The 17,235-nt window shown below is 41.1% G+C and overlaps 1 protein-coding gene across 1 annotated transcript in view; it reads right to left on the reverse strand.

Annotated features, from left to right (window-relative positions):
- The window catches only part of LOC110492722 (monocarboxylate transporter 1), a 57,510-nt gene extending 40,583 nt beyond the window's left edge, over positions 1-16,927 (reverse strand). Inside the window, exon 1 of the mRNA XM_036947863.1 lies at positions 16,754-16,927. The gene's annotated coding sequence lies outside the window, so the exon portion shown is untranslated. The remainder of the gene's footprint in view (positions 1-16,753) is intronic.
- Between the last annotated feature and the right edge of the window lie 308 nt (positions 16,928-17,235).

Raw genomic sequence — 17,235 nt, forward strand, 5'->3', positions numbered from 1 at the left:
AACACAGACTTTCAACTCCCTCCAAGGATTTTCTATGGGGTTGAGATCTGGAGACTGGCTAGGCCACTCCAGGACCTTGAAATGCTTCTTACGAAGCCACTCCTTCATTGCCCGGGCGGTGTGTTTGGGATCATTGTCATGCTGAAAGACCCAGACACATTTCATCTTCAATGCCCTTGCTGATGGAGGTTTTCACTCAAAATATCACGATACATGGTCCCATTCATTCTTTCCTTTACACGGATCAGTCTTCCTGGTCCCTTTGCAGAAAAACAGCCCCAAAGCATGATGTTTCCACCCCCATGCTTCACAGTAGGTATGGTGTTCTTTGGATGCAACTCAACATTCTTTGTCCTCCAAACACAACGAGTTGAGTTTTTACCAAAAAGTTATATTTTGGTTTCATATGACATGCTCCCAATCTTCTTCTGGATCATCCAAATGCTCTCTAACAAACTTCAGACGGGCCTGGACATGTACTAGCTTAAGCAGGGGGACACGTCTGGCACTGCAGGAGTTGAGTCCCTGGCGGCGTAGTGTGTTACTGATGGTAGGCTTTGTTACTTTGGTCCCAGCTCTCTGCAGGTCATTCACTAGGTCCCCCCGTGTGGTTCTGGGATTTTTGCTCACCGTTCTTGTGATCATTTTGACCCCACGGGGTGAGATCTTGCGTAGAGCCCCAGATCGAGGGAGATTATCAGTGGTCTTGTATGTCTTCCATTTCCTAATAATTGCTCCCACAGTTGATTTCTTCAAACCAAGCTGCTTACCTATTGCAGATTCAGTCTTCCCAACCTGGTGCAGGTCTACAATTTTGTTTCTGGTGTCCGTTGACAGCTCTTTGGTCTTGGCCATAGTGGAGTTTGGAGTGTGACTGTTTGAGGTTGTGGACAGGTGTCTTTTATACTGATAACAAGTTCAAACAGGTGCCATTAATACAGGTAACGAGTGGAGGACAGAGGAGCCTCTTAAGAAAAATAATTAGACTCAAGTAAAAATTTTTTTTTTTTAAGTAACAATAAAAGAGACTATATACAGGGGGTACTGGTACCGAGTCAATGTGTGGGGGTATAGGTTAGTCAAGGTAATATGTACATGTAGGTAGGGGTAAGTAAAGTGACTGTGCATAGCTAATAAACAGCAAGTAGTAGCAGTTATAGAACCCATTACCCTTTATGGTTGTGAAGTCTGCGCACAAAATAAGAATTCACAAAATGGGACAAACACCAAAAACATCCTGAGTACAACGTAAAACACAGAACAACGCAAGCAGAGCAGAATTAGGCCAATACCCACTAACGATCAAAATCCAGAAAATAGCTGTTAAATTCTACAACCACCTAAAAGGAATCGATCCCCCAACTTTCCATAACAAACCCATCACCTACAGAGAGATGTACCTGGAGAAGAGTCCCCTAAGCAAGCTGGTCCTGGGGCTCTGTTCAAACAGACCCAGGACAGCAACACAATTTGAACCAAACAAATCAAGAGAAAACAAAAAGATAATTCTTTCCAATGTACACAGTGGCAGAATATCTGACCAATGTGACTGACCCAAAATTAAGGAAAGCTTTGACTACGTACAGACTTCGTGAGCATGGCCTTGCTATTGAGAAAGACTGTCATTGCCTAACTTCTCTTGAGAGCCAAGTCTGCCTATGTGCACACTGTCCAGAAAATGAGTAGTGACATCGGTGCTTGGCTGCCGTTTGGCAAATAAAAATCTCATCATGTAGGCTATAACCGCACTATCTGCAAGCTGTTGGCTAGAGCACACATTCCAATACCATATAACACCATTATTTTGTTTTGAAAAGCGATGGAAACGCATTTAACTTCATCACGCACAGCCTTTTAGCCGCAACAAATACATTTGATGGAAACATTTCCGGTGGGAAAATGCACGTATTGTTCCTATGAAGATTGTAGAATATTCACATGAACATCCTTCGCCAATTGGATGCAAACCTAGCTACAGTGAGAACAAAGTCCTGCTTCTAAAATGGCATCCTATTCCCTAAATAGTGCACTACTTTTGACCAGAGTCCAAAGGGCATTTCGGACTCAACCCATCTCCGTCGAGTTACTGTTAGTGTTCTCTGGAGTTAGCAGATATCACATCTGGTTGGGGTCAATGCCATTTAAATTTCAGCCAATTCAGGAAGTACACAGAAATTCCAATTCCAGTAGGGCTGCACTGGGCCGTGGCCCTCTTTCTGTGATCATGGTTCCAGGAACTGACACAGCCATGCTTTTTTCCCAAACAGTGAATAAGCTACAAGGTGAACCATTCATTCACAAGAATAGAAATCACTTAAACTGATGAAAAAAGTAAAGGGTATAAGACCGTGTACATATCAGATTTAGGAGACAAACTACTCAGCCCAGACTGTATACATAGAGTTAGGAGACAAACAAACTACTCATCCCAGACTGTATACAGTGGGGCAAAAAAGTATTTAGTCAGCCACCAATTGTGCAAGTTCTCCCACTTAAAAAGATGAGGCCTGTAATTTTCATCATAGGTACACTTCAACTATGACAGACAAAATGAGAAAAAAAAAAAGAAAATCACAGTGTAGGATTTTTAATGAATTTATTTGCAAATTATGGCCAAAATACCAGCAAGTGTGTGAAAACCTTGTTTTATTTATTTTTATTTCACCTTTATTTAACCAGGTAGGCTAGTTGAGAACAAGTTCTCATTTGCAACTGCGACCTGGCCAAGATAAAGCATAGCAGTGTGAACAGACAGAGTTACACATGGAGTAAACAATTAACAAGTCAATAACACAGTAGAAAAAAAAGAGAGTCTATATACATTGTGTGCAAAAGGCATGAGGAGGTAGGTCGAATAATTACAATTTGGCAGATTAACACTGGAGTGATAAATTATCAGATGGTCATGTACAGGTAGAGGTACTGGTGTGCAAAAGAGCAGAAAGGTAAATAAATATAAACAGTATGGGGATGAGGTAGGTAAAATTGGGTGGGCTATTTACCGATAGACTATGTACAGCTGCAGCGATCGGTTAGCTGCTCAGATAGCAGATGTTTGAAGTTGGTGAGTTGGTAAAAGTCTCGTGAAGACTTACAGAAAACGTTTGACCTCTGTCATTGCCAACAAAGGGTATATAACAAAGTATTGAGAAACTTTTGTTATTGACCAAATACTACACACTCTTGCTGGTATTTTGGCCATAATTTGCAAATAAATTCAGTTAAAATCCTACACTGATTTTCTGGATTTTTTTTCTCATTTTGTCTGTCATAGTTGAAGTGTACCTATGATGAAAATTACAGGCCTCATCTTTTTAAGTGGGAGAACTTGCACAATTGGTGGCTGACTAAATACTTTTTTGCCCCACTGTACGTACCAGAGTTAGGAGACAAACTACTCATCCCAGACTGCATTGCGGTCTGTATCGATTTCTCAACACAGAAAACGATTTCTCAACACAGATGTTGAAACCAATGCGCATTAAATCAACATGCAAATGTTTTCGCAATCTGGGTAGAAAATAGAATGTCTACGCTTCACAGTAATAACGCAAATTTTTGATATCGTCACAGGATTCGAGTATTGAGAATCCACTTTCGGAACCCCCCACTGCAGTCCTATTGCTTAAGCTCCGCCCCCCCCTGGTTACTGTTCTAGGGAAGCCCGTTTCCCATTGTAACTAGTGAAGAAAACCCATCACAATGATCTCAAACTGTGTTTTCAAATAGACAATGAAATTAAAAACATACTACCCCTTGCTAATCAGAAAACTATTGGTATGTTGTGGTGGACTATCATTATTTTTAAACAAATTTTACTGACTTGAGAGTCAAGATTGTTTTTTGAGTAACTCGTTAATTTTTGCTGTTCATTTGACCTGCTGGCCGCAATGAATTGTACAGCAGGATCAATATGTGCTCCTCCAGTGACTCCGGAGGTGTACTCCAACCAACAACTGACTGTCATAAATAGATCTCGCTGCAGGCAGCATATGAAAAAGGTTTACAACTGATAATTGATCACATCTTTCAAGAATGTTACGATGAAGACAGCTTTGTAGAGACAAAACAGACAGCTCACGCAGTCTCTCCTCGCTGATGGCTTCGTGTCTGTCAATCTTGTTGCCAAGGACCAGGATCGGCACGTTTCCAATGGTCTCATCTGTCATCGATGCTAGTCAAAACAACAAAGGTGTGGACTAGTAGTTTAAAACTGTTGCCGGATATAACGTCGACTTCTATCGATAAATGGGCAGATGAAGGCGTCGGACTGCCCAAGGCAGTCCAACTAAAAGTTTACTGGATCGAGTGTTACGTTCACGAAGGTAAGATCATACGTGGGGGGGGTGGGGATTCAGCCAGTTTATTGCTAGCTAGCTAACATTAACTAATGTAAAGTCGTTGCTACATACATAAGTAGTTAGTTAATGTTCCCCGTTGTCGTGGCTGTGCTTGTCATCTTGGCCCATCGAATACAATGATGATTTCACAGTCAGGAAGAGTGTGGCAGGCAGGTGGTAGTGTGAGGGCAAGGCCATATCACTCAATGCAAAGTAATGAGACTCTGTACATAATTGAGGTAGTTTGCTGGTCAGTAAGGTCAATTGAGTATGGCAGTTTCTATGTCTAAATTGGGCTAAGACGACTCAAATGGCAAGTGTGGTGGTATATGCATTATTAGGTCGACCGATTATGATTTTTTTAAGACCGAAACCGATTATTGGAGGACCAAAAAAAGCCAATGCCGATTATATTTGTAATAATGACAATTAAAATAAGTGTTCATTCAGTATTGTAACTTAAAACAAAAATCTATTTAGTCTCAAATCAATAATGAAACATGTTCAATTTGGTTTAAATAATGCAAAAACAGTGTTGGAGAAGAAAGTAAAAGTGCAATATGTGCCATGTAAAAAAAAGCTCAAGTTTAAGTTCCTGCTCAGAACATGAGAACATATGAAAGCTGGTGGTTCCTTTTAACATGAGTCTTCTAAAACTTCTTAACTGGGAATATTGGTTTGACTATTAGGATGTTCTTATAGGCACTATAGTATTGCCAGCCTAATCTCGGGAGTTGATAGGCTTGAAGTCATGAACAGCTGGCAAACGCAAGAAAGTGCTGTATGAATGAATGCTTACGAGCCTGCTGCTGCCTACCACCGCTCAGTCAGACTGCGCTATCAAATCATATACTTAATTATAATAAAAACACACAGTAATACGAGCCTTAGGTCATTAATATGGTCAAATCTGGGAACTATCATTTAGAAAACAAAATGTTTATTCTTCAGTGAAATACGGAACCGTTCCGTATTTTATCTAACGGGTGGCAATCCTAAATCTAAATATTGCTTTTACATTGCACAACCTTCAATTTTATGTCATAATTACATAAAATTCTAGCAAATGAATTACGGTCTTTGTTCATTCTTGAAGATCAGTGGGACGCTAGCATCCCATTTCGAAAACTTCAGGTGAAATTGCAGAGTGACAAATTCAAATTAAATTACTATAAATATTAAACTTTCATGAAATCACAAGTGCAATATATCAAAATAAAGCTTAACATGTTGTTAACCCAGCCGCCGTGTCGGATTTCAAAAAGGCTTTACGGCGAAAGCAAACCATGCGATTATCTGAGGACAGCGCCCAGCACACAAATGCATAACAAATAATTTTCAACAAGGGAGTTGCGACACAAAAGACAGAAATAGCGATATAATATATGCCTCACCTTTGAAGATCTTCTGTTGGCACTCCAAAAGGTCCGAGTTACATTACAAATGGTCCTTTAGTTCGATAATGTCCTTCTTTATATCCATAAAAACTCAGTTTAGTTGGCGCACTTCAGTCAATAACCCACTCGGCTTCCCTCCTTCAAAATGCATACCAAATGAATCCCAAACGTTACCAATAAACTTATCCAAACAAGTCAATCAACGTTTATAATCAAACCTTAGGTACCCTAATACGCAAATAAACAATAAAATTTAAGACGGAGAATCGTTATGGTCTTTACCGGAGAAAAATACCAAAGAACGCGCTCTCATTCACGCTCTTGGAAAACAGTACAGCCAAAATGGGAGCCACCTAGAAAAACTAACATTTCTGGCTCATTTTTCAACAAACCCAGCCTGAAACTCTTCCTAAAGACTGTTGACATCTAGTGGAAGCCCTAGGAACTGCAATCGAGCATGATTTCACCCTATTATAAAAGTGCCAGCCATTGAAATCAGTGGTAGGGGTTTCATCTGCCATTTCAGTTGTGTTATACTCAGACATTATTTTAACAGTTTGAGAAAATTTAGAGTGTTTATCCAAATCTACTAATCTAATTATATGCATATCCTAGCTTCTGGGCCTTAGTAGCAGGCAGTTTACTTTGGGCGCGCTTAACATCCGGACGTCAAAATACCGCCCCCTATCCGAAAGAAGTTGAGAAATGGTTTTCACACAGAGGCCCAAAATGCTGCATATACCTGGACTCTGCTTATACAGAACGCAAAGGGACAATTTCCCTAGTTAAATTTTATTTATTTTACCTTTATTTAACTAGGCAAGTCAGTTAAGAATTTGTTCTTATTTTCAATGACGGCATAGGAACAATGGGTTAACTGCCTGTTCAGGGGAAGAATGACAGATTTTTACCGTGTCAGCTCGGGGACTCGATCTTGCAACCGGCCGGTTACTAGTCCAACGCTCTAACCACTAGGCTACTTGTTTTTTTTGGTTTTTTTTAAATACACTTGTGTATCGATTTTCAGAAATGCATTGATGTTTCTGGTTAGGTACATTGGTGCAACGACAGTGCTTTTTTTCGCAAATGCGCTTGTTAACCTGTTGAGTGTAGGGGGCAGTATTTTGATGTTTGGATGAAAAACAAACCCAAATGAAACTGCCTATTTCTCAGGCCCAGAAGCTAGAATTGTCAGATTAGGATAGAAAACTCTAAAGTCTCAAACTGTCAAAATATTGTCTGTGAGTATAACAGAACTGATATTGCAGGCGAAAACCTGAGGAAAATCCAACCAGGAAGTACCACTTATTTTGAAAGCTCCCTGTTCCATTGCATGCCTTCCCTCCATTTAAAGGGATATCAACCAGATTCCTTTCCCTATGGCTTCCACATGGTGTGAACAGTCTTTAGACATAGTTTCAGCCTTTTATTCTAAAAAATGAGCGAGAGCGATAACATCGTGTCAGTGGATGGCTGGGTGCCAGCAGAGTTTTGCATGCGCAACAGCTTGGTGCAGACATTCTCTCTCCTATTGAAAAAGCTACGGTCCGGTTGAAATATTAGATTATTTATTGTAAAAACAACCTGAGGATTGATTATAAAAAACACTTGACATGTTTCTACGAACTTTACGGATACTATTTGGAATTTGTCTGCCCGTCATGACCTGCACGAGCCTGTGGATTTCTGAACAAAACGCACCAACCAAATTGAGGTTTTTGGATATAAAAATTATCTTTATCGAACAGAAGGAACATTTGTGTAACTGGGAGTCTCGTGAGTGCAAACATCCGAATATCAAAGGTAAGCGATTAATTGTATTTATTTTGTGACTGTCATGACCAATCTACTTTGTTGTTAGCTGTTTGTAATGTTTTGTCTGCTGAGACAGATGTCCTCACACAAACGCTTGGTTTGCTTTCGCTGTAAAGCTTTTTTTAAATCTGACACGCCAGGTGGATTAACAAACTAAGCTGTGTTTTGCTATATTGCACTTGTGATAATGAAAATTAAATATTTTTTGTAATTTAAATTGAATTTGGTGCTCTGCAATTCGGCGGATGTTGACGAAAAATGATCCCGCTAACGGGATGGTGCGCCGAGAAGTTAATTCATCCCCCATCTGGCGAAGTAGGCTGTGATTTGATGATAAATTAACAGGCACCGCATTGATTATTTACAACACAGGACAAGCTAGTTAAACTAGTAATATCATCAACCATGCGTAGTTAACTAGTGATTATGTTAAGATGGTATTTTACAAGATAAGTTTAATGCTAGCTAGCAACTAACCTTGGTTCCTTGCTGCACTCACGTAACAGGTGGTCAGCCTGCCATGCAGTCTCCTCGTGGAGTGCAATGTAATCGGCCATAATCAGCGTCCAAAAATGCCAATTACTGATTGTTATGAAACCTTGAAATCGGCCCTAATTAATTGGCAATGCCGATTAAATCGGTCGACCTCTAGTCTCTAGTGGTGTCTCCTAACCAGCCTCTAATATGCATTCTAGTCGTGCGCTGGGATGCCACGAAACGCACAATACACAAATAGAAGTTAGGCTACTGCATGTTCATAAAACTGGGTTAGGGTACTTTATAATATATTTTATAATATATTAACCCTACTTTATAATATATTTTGTAACCCCTACCACTACTAAAAATCCATAATGCACTAAGTCTGGAACCAACAGGACAGCTTCTACAGCTTCTGGTATCCCGTTTATATAGCCTGGTTGTCACTGACCCAGTACTGGTACCCTGTGCATATAGCCTGGTTGTCACTGACCCAGTACTGGTACCCTGTGTATATAGCCTGGTTGTCACTGACCCAGTACTGGTACCCTGTGTACATACAATTGAAGTCAGAAGTTTACATACACCTTAGCCAAATACATTCAAACTCAGTTTTTCACAATTCCTGACATTTAATCCTAGTAAAAATTACCTGTCTTAGGATCACCAATTTATTTTAAGAATGTGAGATGTCAGAGTAGTATAGAATAGTAGAGAATTATTAATTTCAGTTTTTATTTCTTTCATCACAATCCCAGTCGGTCAGAAGTTACATACACTCAAAAAGTATTTGGTAGCATCGTCTTTAAATTGTTTAACTTGGGTAAAACGTTTTGGGTAGGCTTCCACAAGCTTTCAACAATAAATTGGGTGAATTTTGGCCCATTCCTTCTGACAGAACTGGTGTAACTGAGTCAGGTTTGTAGGCCTCCATGCTCGCACATGCTTTTTCAGTTCTGCCCACAACGTTTCTGTAGGATTGAGGTCAGGGCTTTGTGATGGCCACTCCAATACCTTGGCTTTGTTGTCCTTAAGCCATTTTGCCACAACTTTGGGAGTAGGCATGGGGTCATTGTCCATTTGGAAGACCCATTTGCGACCAAGCTTTAACTGATGTCTTGAGATGTTGCTTCAATATAGCCACATCATGATGCCATCCATTCTCTACACTATTCAGCGCTTAGGAAAAACAGGACCTCCAACAGCCGAAGCTAAGTAGTAGCATTAACATGACGCCTTCTAATTGCAGTCGCTGTACTCATAATATACAGGAGAACGATCGCCTTACGGCGAGGATAGCTGTGCTACTAGCCCAGCTTCAGACGCAATCGTTAGGCAAGGGTCATTTCAGTGTAGGAAAGGATGAAACAGTGTCTTTGCCACCAGTAAGTACAGATACTAACGTTAGTATAAATCCCCTCGCAAGGTCCCCGCAGCCGGACAACTTTCTCACGGTTTCTGGAAGGAAGTGCTGTAGGAATGCTCAACCGGTGTCGCTCATTCAGCTGACAGAAACTTTCAACAGGTTTTCCCCTTAAGCAGCGAGTCGGAGTCAGAGGCCGAGCCTTCTCTTGTCTCTACTCCTCCCGTTACGGGGTCTGAGACGCCGAAGCTTCCCACCATTAGCTCTGACAAATTGAAAACTCTAGTCATTGGAAAGACAGTACCGAAGAGCCCTTACTGCTGCTCCATCATCCTATCAATTACTCGATGCCGACACATCTTTCTAGCTGATTTACACGCTGAAGCTGTTGCGCTTGGTGACCTCTGATTGTTTCATCCTAACATCGTTGGTGCCGACGTGGATAACAATATCTCTACACTCGCCAGTTTTAGCTTTAGCCAGCACCATCTTCAGATTAGCCTTAACGTCGGTAGCCCTGCCCCCTGGTAAACAGTGTATGATCGCTGGATGATATGTTTTTAGTCTAATACTGAGGGTAATGGACAATTAATCTTAATGGTTGTACAGTCGTTTCAAATAAAAAACTGTGAAGGACCTCGACGTTACTCTGGACCCTGATCTCTCTTTTGAACATATCAAGACCATTTCAAGGACAGTTTTTTTCCATCTACGTAACATTGCAAAAATCAGAAACTTTGTCCAAAAATTATGCAGAAAAATTAATCTATGCTTTTGTCACTTCTAGGTTAGACTACTGCAATGCTCTACTTTCCGGCTACCCGGATAGAGCATTAAATAAACTTCAGTTAGTGCTAAATACGGCTGCTAGAATCCTGACTAGAACCAAAAAAATTGATCATATTACTCCAGTGCTAGCCTCCCTACACTGGCTTCCTGTCAAAGCAAGGTCTGATTTCAAGGTTTTACTGCTAACCTACAAAGCGTTACATGGGCTTGCTCCTACCCATCTCTCTGATTTGGTCCTGCCGTACATACCTACACGTACGCTACGGTCACAAGACGCAGGCCTCCTAATTGTCCCTAGAATTTCTAAGCAAACAGCTGGAGGCAGGGCTTTCTCCTATAGAGCTCCATTTTTATGGAATGGTCTGCCTACCCATGTCAGAGACGCAAACTCGGTCTCAACCTTTAAGTCTACTGAAGACTCATCTCTTCAGTGGGTCATATGATTGAGTGTAGTCTGGCCCAGGAGTGGGAAGGTGAACAGAAAGGCTCTGGAGCAACGAACCACCCTTGCAGTCTCTGCCTGGCCGGTTCCCCTCTTTCCACTGAGATTCTCTGCCTCTAACCCTATTACAGGGGCTGAGTCACTGGCTTACTGGGGCTCTCTCATACCGTCCCTGGGAGGGGTGCGTCACCTGAGTGGGTTGAGTCACTGATGTGATCATCCTGTCTGGGTTGGCACCCCCCCTTGGATTGTGCCGTGGCGGAGATCTTTGTGGGCTATACTCAGCCTTGTCTCAGGATGGTAAGTTGGTGGTTGAAGATATCCCTCTAGTGTGGTGTGGGGGCTGTACTTTGGCACAGGTGCTTGCTTGCTGTTTGGGGTTTTAGGCTGGGTTTCTGTACAGCACTTTGAGATATCAGCTGATGTACGAAGGGCTATATAAATACATTTGATTTGATTTATTTTGTGAAGTGCACCAGCCCTCCTGCAGCAAAGCACCCCCAGAACATGATGCTGCCCCCCCCCCCCCCCCCCGCTTCACGGTTGGGATGGTGTTCCTCGGCATGCAAGCCTCCCCCTTTTTCCTCCAAACATAACGATGGTCATTATGGCAACACGGTTCTATTTTTGTTTCATCAGAATAGAGGACATTTCTCCAAAAAGTACAATCCTAGTCCCCATGTGCAGTTGCAAACTGGCTTCTTCCTTGCTGAGCGGCCTATCAGGTTATGTCGATATTATCTTGTTTTATGGTGATATAGATACTTTGGTACCTGTTTCCTCCAGCATCTTCACAAGGTCCTTTGCTGTTCTTCTGAGATTGATTTGAACTTTTCGCACCAAAGTACATTCATCTCTAGGATCAGAACACGTCTCCTTCCTGAGAGGTATGACAGCTGCGTGGTCCCATGGTGTTTATACTTGCGCACTATTGTTTGTACAGATTAACGTGGTACCTTCAGGCGTTTTGAAATTGCTCCCAAGGATGAACCAGACTTGTGGAGGTCTACAATTGTTTTTCGGAGGTCTTGGCTGATTTCTTTTAATTTTCCCATGATGTCAAGCATAGAGGCACTGAGTTTGAAGGTAGGCCTTGAACTACATCCACAAGTACCTCCAATTGACTCCAATGATGTAAATTAGCTTATCAGAAGCTCCTAAAGCCATGACTTCATTTTCTGGAATTTTCCATGCTGTTTAAAGGCAGTCACCTTAGTGTATGTAAACTTCTGACCCACTGGAATTGTGATACAGTGAATTATAAATGAAATAATCTGTCTAAACAATTGTTAGAAAAATTACTTGTGGCATGCACACAGTAGATGTCCTAATCGACTTATCAAAACTATAGTTTGTTAAAAATACATTTGTGGAGTGGTTGAAAAACTGAGTTAATGACTCCAAACTAAGTGCATGTAAACTGACTTCAACTGTAGCCTAGTCATCGCCGACCCAGTACTGGTACATAGTCTAGTCGTCACTGACCCAGTACTGGTACCCTGTGTATAATAATGTATTTACTAGAGGTCGACCGATTATGATTTTTCAACGCAGATACCGATTATTGGAGGACAAAAAAAGCCAATACCGATTAATCGGACGATTTTTAAAATGTGTGTATATGTATATATATTTTTCATTTTAACTTACTATAATACATATGGGCTTTTGGATGGGTGTTCTACAGGTTGGTGGTATTTTTTGATTTAGCCGTTGCTGACCCCATGCTTACATCTTTATCACAAATAAGACACCTTGCTTTCCCTGGTGCCAATTCCATGTAATAGTCCCACACTGGTGCTCTGCTTCTCTCTGCCATCTGTAGAACACACACACAGCTCTGAAGTGACAATGACACTGAAGTGTCTGCTTCGGGGACAAATACTCTCAACTGTTTGAATAAAAATAGAGTTCAAGTTACCTGTGATGAATGTTGAAAACAAAAACTAATTTCTATATGCAGGAAATCCTATTTTAATAATGGATATGGTAAGAATTGACTACCAAAGCGCCAGTCATAATTCCCATGACACCTTCTAGCAAAATCTGAAAAGCGCTTCCTTCATTCATTTATTCCATAGGATATTTTTAGATTAATTTAAAATAAGGTCTGTGTTTCGTGTAGGCTTACACCACCTTGCCAATCTTATAACTGTGTAGATATCCATAGGACAAGGTAACTCCGCTTACATTTAGCCAATATTGATCAAAGATTTAAAAAAAATTGTAGAGTGGATTTATGAAAATATTTTGACAAACGTTACCTTAATATATGTTACGTTAACCTAGTGAGATTTACACGGGTATCAAAACACAGGTGGTTTAAGCCTGAACCCTAACCTGCACGAAACACAGACCTTATTGGAAGTAGATCAAGACATTCTCTATGGAAGACATGAACAGAGGTGGTTTAAACCTGCACGAAACACAGACCTTATTTGAAGTAGATCAAGACATTATCTATGGAAGACATGAACGGTAAAATAATGAAGGAACCCCTTTCAAGTTCAGCCGCAAGTTATTACAGGAATTATAACGCGTCGACTATTTCTCTAAACCATATACCTTTGACTATTACGATCCTGCTGCTGCCTACCAGCCCTCAGTCAGACTGCTCTATCAAATATCAAATCATAGACTTAACTATAATAGACACACAGAAATACGAGGTTTAGGTCAAATCCGGAAACTATCACCTCGAGAACAAAACGTTTATTCCGTTCCGTATTTTATCTAACGGGTGGCATCCATGAATCTAAATATTTCTGTTACATTGCACAACCTTCAATGTTATGTCATAATTACGTAAAATTCTGGCAAATTAGTTCGCAAAGAGCCAAGCGGCCCAAACTGTTGCATATACCCTGACTCTGCGTGCAATGAACGCAAGAGAAATGACACAATTTCACCTAGTAAATATTGCCTGCTAACCTGGATTTCTTTTAGCTAAATATGCAGGTTTAAAAATATATACTTGTGTATTGATTTTAAGAAAGGCATTGATGTTTATGGTTAAGTACACATTGGAGCAACGACAGTCATTGATTGATTGTTTTTTACAAGATAAGTTTAATGCTAGCTAGAGACTTACCTTGGCTTACTGCATTCGCGTAACAGGCAGGCTCCTCGTGAGGCAGGTGGTTAGAGCGTTGGACGAGTTAACTAAGGTTGCAAGATTGGATCCCCCGAGCTGACAATGTAAAAATCTGTCGTTCTGCCTCGTTCCTAGGCCGTCATTGAAAATAATGTGTTCTTAACTGACTTGCCTAGTTAAATAAAGATTAAATGAAGGTGTAAAAAAAAAATTGCCGCCCAAAAATACCGATTTCCCATTGTTATGAAAACTTGAAATCGTCCTGATTAATCGGTCAACCTCTAGTATTTACTATTCTCTCTCTCTGCATTGTTGGGAAGGGCCTGTCAGTAAGCATTTCACTGTTGGTCTACACCTGTTGTTTACAAAGCATGTGACAAATAACATTTTATTTCATTTGATATCCATGCAACAATCAAAACTCCATGTTTTGTTTTTAATTGCAGATAAGTAGACTTTTTTTTGCATTGTTCTGATTTTAACTTCTACTTTGTTATAGCCTCAGTTAATGCATTATGGGATTGTAGGGCCAATCCATATCATTATCCGTTCTTCTTATAGTGTATACAGTGCCTTCGGAAAGTATTCAGACCCCTTCTATTTTTCCACATTTTGTAATGTTACAGCATTATTCTAAAATTGATTAAATTGTTTTTTCCCCCTCATCAGTCTACACACAATACTCAAAAATGGCAAAGCGAAAACAGGTTTATAGACATTTTTGTACATTTAAAAAAAAGTCCCAGTCAAAAGTTTGGATAAGCCTACTCATTCCAGGGTTTCTTTATTTTTACTATTTTCTACATTGTATAATAATAGGGAAGACATCTAAACTATGAAATAACACATATGGAATCATGTAGTAACCAAAAAAAGTGTTTTATATTTGAGATTTTTTAAAGCAGTCAGCCTTCGCCTTGATGACAGCTTTGCACAATCTTGGCAATGAAATCCACTTAGCCTATTATTCTGGCACATTCATTTATTTTATTTTACGAGCAGGGTCCAACATTAACAACGGTCCACTAGTCCAGGGCCTGTAAAAACATGTGATGGGCGAGTAGATCTTGTCCCCGACCGGGCCAGTAAATTTTCAGCGCATTTTTGCATTCCAGTTCAACATTTACCTACCTGCTCTGTGGCAGTATGCCTGCTCTGTGGCAGTATGCCTGCTCTGTGGCAGTATGCCTGCTCTGTGGCAGTATGCCTGCTCTGTGGCAGTATACCATTGAAGACTACACGCCTAAATGTCATGCTATTTGTATTTGACCACCACGTTCCGCCAGTCACAGCTTCTCCAGCAGTACATCAGTCAATGCCTACACACAGCACACACAAGCTGTCCAGAGCAAAAAATAAGTGCCCATCAACCTACTAGCTGAGCTCATTTATTTTAGGGAAAGTGATTTACAATAGTAAACCTACTAGCAATTTACTGGCTACTGTTGATAGTGTGCCACGTCCAGCTCTCTTTGGGAATGTTTGTCTTAGAAGGTATACTCAGTGTGTGGTCCCTGAATGACCCCAATGCATTTAAGAACTACACCATGTCTGGGCCAGGATAAATTATTTTCGGGACAATACATTTTCGGGCCTGTCGATTTTTGGCCAAATGGCCCGACCGGGCCAATAAGGAAAAAAGTTAATGTTGGTCACTGGTGTGTTTCAGATGCAGCCACAGAGCGGTGGTACATAGGCTATTTACTGTGCTTTGATGAACAACCAAAGAACTTGTCTAACAATGCCTGCCCAGGACCTCCACATCCAGCTTCTTCACCTGCAGGATCATCTGAGGAGTATTTCTGTCTGTAATAAAGCCCTTTTGTGGGGGAAAACTCATTTTGATTGCCTGGGGGCGGTCTCCCCAGCTCGCTGCACCCCTGCCCAATCATGTGTAATACATAGATTCAGGCTAACGTATACATAGATTCAATTAACGTATTTCAATTGACTGGTTTCCTTATATGAACTAACTTCAAAATCTTTGAAATTGTTGCATTTATATTTTTGTTCAGTAAGAGAGACAGACACAGGGAGAGAGCGCGGACAGAGAGAAAATGTATTCATCTAAATCTATTAGACATCCTATCACTGTTAGAAGCGCCAGCCAGCCACCTCTCCTTTCAAGTTGCGACAGAGTGGCGGCCCAGTGGCAGCTCACAAAGCGCTCGTCTTCCCCATCATGTGATTCAGCTCGGCTGCTTCAACACTGACGACGTGCTGCACGTGAGACTTATTGTTGTACAAAAAAAACTGGACAAATGGACCCTGAACAGTCAAAACGACACAACAGTCTCTAATTCAAAGAGTTACTAATGAAACCACAAATAAATCAGGACAGTGTCTTCCCTCCCCATCTTGGTATTTTGCGCAGAAACTGAGCTGTTCCATCTGAACCTAACAGAAGTAATCCACGCTATATGGATGGCCACTCTAGCTTCGCCCTCGTGTCGGTACTAGGTATGCAAAAATCATCCAGTAGGGGCTGGAAACTAGTGACCTTTGATTGATCAATCGCAACGCGATGTCGCGGAGTATGCAAAAGTTCAGCTTTCCACAACTTTGGTCTCTTGCATGCCCCAATGGTCACAGCTATCTGCGCTTCCCTTCATTGAATGAGGTCTCCGTTGTTTAAATCGCCCCCAACGTGCTAAAGATGGATTTCTACCATAAACCCTGTCAACCAGATAACGCACTGGCCGGTAAAAGCAACTCATCTACCTACAAAAGATGGATCCCTATATATCCATTCATCAGTGTAGCTAGTTAGCTGTACCGTTATGTGGAGAGAGACCCTCTTCTGCTGCTAGCTGCCCAAAAGCTAAATATCCAGCTAGCTAATTAGCATCTGGACTTGATTATCCAGCCGTGTAGCCCCCATGGCGCTAACGGTAGCTAACGTTTAATGGCCTGGATAGTGACGAAACTTGGCTAAAGTACTTAACTTTGTCCAAACAGCTAAAGCCCTGACTTCGGTTTAAAACACACAACGGTTACATGAATATACATTTACCTTTTGATATAAAAACTCACCATAAAACTCAGTCAAGTCTCTCTTGTCCAGGAACTGGTCCGTGTGTCCTGGCTGCACTTGCCAACTGAACTACAGCAGAGTCGAGCCATAGACATAAATAGAGGACTCCTCTTTGTATCTGTGCCACTATAGCGTCTGTGATCTTTTTTTTTCTCGACAATCTCCATTTTGAAGTAGTACATTTTCTTCTTCTTGATTAACAGATCCCTCCTGATGACCCTGTTGGACATGACTTCAACCGGGTCACCAGGAGCGATCAGCCAATGAAGTTGGAAGTCCCACCCAGTTGACGACATAAAAAATGGTGGAAGCCCTCAATTGCGCTGCCCAGGCTAAAAAGCCGTTTGGGCACGTGAGGCCTCTACCATTTTCTATGGCTAGAGAGTGTTCGGAACAGAAACAGCATTGAGCACCTAAGTGAAAATAGGCACAATAAGAATTAGCCACGAGTGGAATTTGCGTTCCGCCTTCTAAATAAAAG

Source organism: Oncorhynchus mykiss, chromosome 16 (assembly GCF_013265735.2).
Source record: "Oncorhynchus mykiss isolate Arlee chromosome 16, USDA_OmykA_1.1, whole genome shotgun sequence".
Taxonomy (NCBI): domain Eukaryota; kingdom Metazoa; phylum Chordata; class Actinopteri; order Salmoniformes; family Salmonidae; genus Oncorhynchus; species Oncorhynchus mykiss.